A 7,296-nucleotide genomic window follows, 5' to 3' on the forward strand; every position below is an offset into this window, starting at 1 on the left:
TGAAGCTGATGAATGTGTTAAGAAGCGACATTAGAATACGAAGGTATTGAAAAAGGTAGGTAGAGAGTTAATTATAGTATGGTAGACAAAAATGGCAGTGCAATGAAGATGCGAATAAATTCCCCGATACGATCCAGCAAGGTTAAAAAAACGTGAATACGCAATGTAAACGAACGAGTCTATAAGTCCGCGTCAAGGGAGTCCGCGTCGCGAATAAACCCGGACAGTTCTGTCTTAACGCCTCTTCCCCCTTGGCGTTCGTGTTCCTCCTGGCCCCGGGTTGGACGTTCGCCTCTTCAAAGTGTCAAGTGACAAACGATCCCGCTACCGAGTAGGCGTAGTCGTCGGGGTGGATATAATTTGTCAGGAAATCACCCAATTAGCCTCCCAGTTATGCGGCCCAACAGATTTAACCAATTAGTTTAGCTATGCGAGCCCTAATACATTTCCACGCCGCCGCCGGCTACCAGCCGCAGCCGCTCGCACCCTCCTTTGCTCTTCGTTCGTCGTTCAACCGAATATATCGTACCGTGCAAACGTCTTCGCCGTTGTTGCAACAACGATCACGATCGGCTTCATCGAATTGTCCTGCGTTCTGCGCATTCTCGTAGGGGAAAGTGGTTAGTATTCTATTTATAGTGGTCTTCTGTAACAGGGAGACTCTGAGGTGAAGCAATTTGTCTCCCTAATGAGATGTCACCCCATTCGTACGGAACCGCGACAAGGACCGATCAACCTGAAATTTCTACCTTCCGCTTTTTTTATACTCACACTTTTTTCAACCCTTCTTGCACGCTTGCTGATTGATAACCAACTAGTTTTTACTCTTCGTTAACCCTTTGCGTTACAGAGCTGACTCACTCACCGTTTTGTTTAATACAATAATTTAAAGTAGGCTTATTTTTACTGATTTTGTAATGGGACACGTGTGATGTGAAAACGTTACATCAAAAATTCTACTAATGCAATTAATGCAATTAAAAAATGCATGTATAGAGATGTCAGTTGGCAGCTCATACCCATCACTACAAGTCAAACCCAAAGTACGATAAAGGTTTAATTTTTACTTGTGTCACTTTATGTTTGTTAAACTGCAATTATAAAATACGTGCATAGAGACGTCAGTCAGCAGCTTATATCCATTACTACAAGTCAAACTCAAAGTACGATAAAGGTTTAACTTTTACTTGTGTCACTTTATGTTTGTTAAACTGTAATTATAAAATGCATGTATAGAGACGTCAGTCAGCAGCTTATATCCATTACTATGAGTAAAACTGAAAGTATGATAAAGGTTTAATTTGTACTTGTGTCATCTTATGTTTGTTAAACTGCAATTATAACATACCTGTATAGAGATGTCAGTCAGCAGCATGTACCCATCACTACAAGTCAAACTCAAAGTATGATAAAGGTTTAATTTCTACTTGTGTCACCTTATGTATGTTAAACTGCAATTATAACATACCTATATAGACATGTCAGTCAGTAGCTTATACCCATCACTACCAATCAAGCTCAAAGTACAATAAGGTGTAATTTTTACTCGTCTCACCTTATGTTTGCTATACTACAATTATAAAATACGTGTTTAGAGACGTCAGTCAGCAGCTTATACCCATCACTACCAGTCAAACTCAAAGTACAATAAGCTGTTAATTTTACTTGTATCACCTCATGTTTGCTAAACTACCTTAAGTTCGCTAACTTATAAAATACGCGTCTAAAGAGAAATAGTAATCATAAAGATCATCCAATGTCCCAAGATTAATATTGTATGCCAACAGAGATTCGATAATAAGTATGATCAGATATATTAAGATTTACAGGGTCTAAAATATCCGTCGCGACAGCGAGGCTTGACGAAACAAAAATATGCTCTTCAAGTAATAATAAGAAGATCGTAAGTTTGTCAGCGTGCCGTTTGACCCGAGACGTTCCGGAAATAAGCGTTTCAATCGCGGATAGAAAAACGAGGGCTGTTAGGCCCCGGCGGTTGGAAAGTTTTACGTCGTCTCGTTTTTATTCACGAGCTCACCGACGGGGGCCGTTTTCGTTAAACACCCGGGTCGACGAAGATTTTTACTGCCGTTGCGTCGAATTTTACGCGTTTTCACGCGGTAATCGCCGCTACCAAACGTTTAAGGCCATGAAATCGCAAAATAGTTGTGAAACATTCACGGAACCGTGCACGAACAAATTGTGACGGGATCCAGTTATGAAAATAGGATTAACACGCGTGAGATATTTACCCTGACGCATTATCGAGCTCGATTGTTGATTACTGCACGGCTTTTGTTACGCAAAAAAAAATATATATTTTTTACAGGAACTGTATGAACGCGTTTAGTAATTCCATTATTATACATGTTTGAGGGAAACGGTCGATGCGAAAATCATTGCTTTTTGTTGCAATTCCTATATAACCTAGCTTTTGGTTATAACTTTGTATTCATTATGGGATTTCGTTGTTGGTTTATGATTACCATTTTTTGGTTGCTGTTGAGATGAGAAATTCAAAAATGGAAATGTGGTTTGATTTATTCAATTGAAGTCTGCATAGTCAAATTGACAGAACATTTTAACTTTCCTAGTCAGTTTTAATATTGCTGTGATTTGTTAGTTCTGACTGACACGACAAAGTTATAGGTTAGGTTAAGGAAATAGAATGGTGAAATGTATGGTAGCAAAATATTAGACAATAAAATTAGTGATAGTAGTGATGCAATGAATTAAAAGAATAATGCAGTTGTACAGTGGATTAGTGTAATATTGGTACAGCAGCGTACTGAGATAGTTATAATAAAGTAGTGATGTATTTAAGCGGAGGAACTGTAGTGTAGTGTTGGAGTGAAAAAGTAGAACAAAAGTTAGGTTACAAAAAATAGTAGAATAAAGTAGTGATGTATTTAAGCGGAGGAAGTGTAGTGAAGTGTTGGAGTGAAAAAGTAGAACAAAAGCTAGGTTATAAAAAATAGTAGAATAAAATAATAATAGTAATATAATAGTAGAGTAATAGCAGAAGAAAATTACAGAAAAACAGTAAAATTAATAATATAATGAAATAGAACATGAAAATCCAGTGTAATAATACCGGTACTAACCCAGCGACTACCCAGCACTAACCTTGTTCTACAATATACTATCATAATACAATAAAAAAGAAATGAATTTTCCAGCAATTATCGCAACGAGTCTAACATAAAAAAGAAGTACAAAAATAAGACGAATGATCTGCTGTGGAATCTCTGGTCCGAAACGCGTAATAGAAACCGAGAGAGCAGGGTAGGGTCGGACGTATCACTCGTCAGCAACAGTGGGCGGAACTGCGATCGCTTAGAGGCCAAAGGACGATTCAATTAGAATCGACCAGAGCAATCCTGCACTCCAACTGCTCCCATTGACCGGACTCTCTCTTTTGCCCGTACCATGTTACTCTATTCGATCGACCTCTCGAACTCTCTTTGCCGCGATTAAAACCTTGCCAGGGATCCTTTCGCTTTTAACGAAATAAAGGAAATCTTCATGCTATTCTTCTTATCTTGATGTCATTTTTAGTGAACATTTTCGGTGACACCTTTGGAACGAGATAGATGGTATTTTTAATAGGGATTTGGGAGAACTTTCAAGGGAGTTTAGTTTGGTTTTTGATTTTGGAATTTTCCTGAATTTTTAAATTCCTAAATCCCTGACTTCTTAAATTCCTAACTTTCTAAATTCCTACTGTCTAATTCCCCATCTTCTAAATGTCCAAATTCTGACACCCCAAATTTCTAAATTTCTCAATACCAAATTCCCAAGTTCCTGAGTCTCCAACTCCCTAAATTTCCAACTTTCTAAATTCCCACTGTCTAATTCCCCATCTTCCAAATATCCAAATTCTCACATCCCAAATTTCTAAATCCCCCATTCCCAAATCCCCAAATTTCTAAGTCTCCAACTCTCTAAATCCCTAACTTCCTAAATTCCCAACTTTCTAAATCCCCACTATCTAATTCCCCATCTTCTTAATTTCCAAATTCTCACACCCCCAAATTCCTAAACCCACCATTCCCAAATCCCCAAATTTCTAAGTCTCCAACTCTCTAAATCCCTAACTTCCTAAATTCCCAACTTTCTAAATCCCCACTATCTAATTCCCCATCTTCCAAATACCCAAATTCTCACATCCCAAATTTCTAAATCCCCCATTCCCAAATCCCCAAATTCCTAAGTCTCCAACTCTCTAAATCCCTAACTTCCTAAATCCCTACTATCTAATTCCCCATCTTCCAAATTTCCAAATTCTCACACCCCCTAATTCCTAAACCCACCATTCCCAAATCTCCCATTCCCACTTCCCCCCTTCCCAAATTCCCAACTTCCTAAATCCCCACTACCTAACTCCCCATCTTCCAAAATCCCAGCCACCTACTTACCTGTCCCAAATCCCAAATCTCTCTCTTCGCTCACCTAATTTTCCACAAATATCAAACCCATTTCAAACACCAAATATCCAATTAAATCCACCACTCTCCCCGAACAAATTCCCAAGAGGAATGTCCAAAGAGAAACAAAGATTCCCACGTCTTCCGCCCACGTCGTTCGCAATTACGTGTCCACGCTCCGCTTCGTTATTTTTAAAAAGCATCCAAGAATCTGTTCTCTCTCTATTTCGCCGAAGCTTAATTCCGTCGAGTCGATAAAAGCGTTCTTCCTCTTAAGCGAAGTTTCCAGGGAATCATCGAGGGTATGCGAAAACAGGTGCCCGGTGGTGCAAAAAACGCTGCGGGCACATCCTGCCCTAGCTTGGTCACCCTTCACGAATCACGAGCCGTAAGACGGTGTTCCCCTTCGAACGTGGCGCGCACGCGTCGGTATTAAATTAATGTAGTCGACTCTGTGTAGTCGGCGATTAAACAAAGGGTGAAAATTGAGCACCGTCCAGCCTGCGGCAGCGAACACGCTACCCGACTCGAACGGCGCATCGGCTACACCTCCGCCATTTTGGGTCTTGATCGTTTTCTATTCGGTTTCTATTATTCTGTTTCGAACTTGTCAATTGTCGCAATGAATACTTCACAATAGAAGAATATATTTATTTAAAATACAAGTCTGAATACGTTTGAATGTACAAGTTTAAATGATATGATTGGAGTGACATATTTGTAATGACAGATAAATGAACAAATAATCAGGTGAAGTTTAATGCATAAATTAGATGGATGAGTGTATCAAATTTATTTTGATTGATTAAGGGATGATTCTTTTTATAATTCTCTACTGACATGTGCACTTTGATTTCACAAGTTTGTTGCAGGTGTACATCAAACTACATATATGATATCCACAGTCAGTATGTTTTGTCACATGTAGTGAAAGCTTTGAACCGTGGTTGAGTTATTCGAGCAAACTCACCTGTACAAGAATTGTACAAACATGATTCACCATTTGAATTTCATTAACCCCTTCATTGCAAAATATCAGAACCTTATTTTTTATAAATTTTGTTAATTTAACCCTCTGGCTTATCGAGTGACGCACACTGTGACGCACATTTCAAATGAGAAAAATCTAAACTTGCAGACCGACTTTTCAATACCGATTCTAATTTATATAACAGAAGATTTAACTCCAAAATACTAACACTTCAAGATTATTTATCTTAACAGTGACATATTTGACAGTGTAATAATAATTTGAACAGTGTAATAATAATTGCCGCTGAAAAAATAAGGGAAAAGAATAAATTTGACGTAAAGCTCCTCAATAAAATTTACAACATCACATTAAACTACCACAACCGGAATAAAAAACGAAAGTTAACGAAAAAAGTAATGACAGTAATACAAAAAATAAACAATAGAGTACGATGGTATGAGGTTACGCCATTGGATAACCATGGTGCCCGTACCATCACGGACGAGCGATCGTTTCTCTGTTCGTAGTTTGACGCGAAGGTGGTCGTATATATTCGCGACGAATCGTTCTCGTGTGTTGACTGGGCGAGAAACGGGCGGTTTTGCGAGTGTACGCGCACGCGTTTAATATATGTAAACGCAGTCGTGTATGTACGCGCCGGTTATACCTATGTACACATCGACCAACCGCCGTGGGGCGGGCTTCGTTCGTTGAATGCGGTTTAATATTAATGGGAACTGATGATAAGCAGCGCAAACAAGCGTCGAGTCTCCCGGGAGAGATCTGCCTTCTGTTACCCCGGGTGCAGTGGGGCCTATACACAACCGTATACACACCAACTCACTACGATGGTGCGTTCACTGGGACCGAAATTATGATTCTCAAAAATATCAGCAATTTTTGGTAGTTTGAAAATTGTCGGGTTTTGGGATTTGGGGGTTGGAATTGGAGGAATTCATTTTGGGGTGCAGGAATTTGGGGGTAGAGGAATTTGGGAATTTAGAAATTTGCAAGTGTAGGAATTAGGGAATTTAGAAATTCGGGGGTGTGGGAAATTGGGAGTGTAGGAGTTTGGGGGTGTAGAAATTTGGAAATTTAGAAATTTGGGTATGTAGGGATTTGGGGGTGTGGGAAATTGGGAGTGTAGGAGTTTGGGGGTGTAGAAATTTGGAAATTTAGAAATTTGGGTATGTAGGAATTTGGGGGTGTGGGAAATTGGGAGTGTAGGAGTTTGGGGGTGTAGAAATTTGGAAATTTAGAAATTTGGGGGTGTAGGGATTTGCAAGTGTAGGAATTAGGGAACTTAGAAATTCGGGGGTGTGGGAAATTGGGAGTGTAGAAATTTGGAAATTTGGAAATTTGGGTATGTAGGAATTTGGGGGTGTAGGGATTTGCAAGTGTAGGAATTAGAGAATTTAGAAATTCGAGGGTGTGGGAAATTGGGAGTTTCGGAGTTTGGGGGTGTAGAAATTGGGAAATTTAGAAATTTGGAAATTTAGAAATTTGGGGGTGTAGAGATTTACAAGTGTAGGAATTAGGGAAATTAGAAATTTGGGGGTATGGGAATTTGGGAGTGTAGGAGTTTGGGGGTGTAGAAATTTGGAAATTTAGAAATTTGGGGGTGTAGAGATTTGCAAGTGTAGGAATTAGGGAATTTAGAAATTTGGGGGTGTGGGAAATTGGGGTATAGGAATTTGTCAATTTAGAAATTTGGGAATATAGGGATTTGGGGAGTAGGAATTTGGACACAGATAAATTTTGGATTTTGCTATTTGGGGGTGTAGGAAATTAGGATACAGGAATTTGACCACTTGGTACCTTGAGAATGTAGCCATTTGGGGTGTAAGATACAATGAAACAAAAGAATAATGCAGTTGTACAGTGGATTAGTATAAT

Source organism: Megachile rotundata, chromosome 13 (assembly GCF_050947335.1).
Source record: "Megachile rotundata isolate GNS110a chromosome 13, iyMegRotu1, whole genome shotgun sequence".
In the NCBI taxonomy this organism is placed as follows: domain Eukaryota; kingdom Metazoa; phylum Arthropoda; class Insecta; order Hymenoptera; family Megachilidae; genus Megachile; species Megachile rotundata.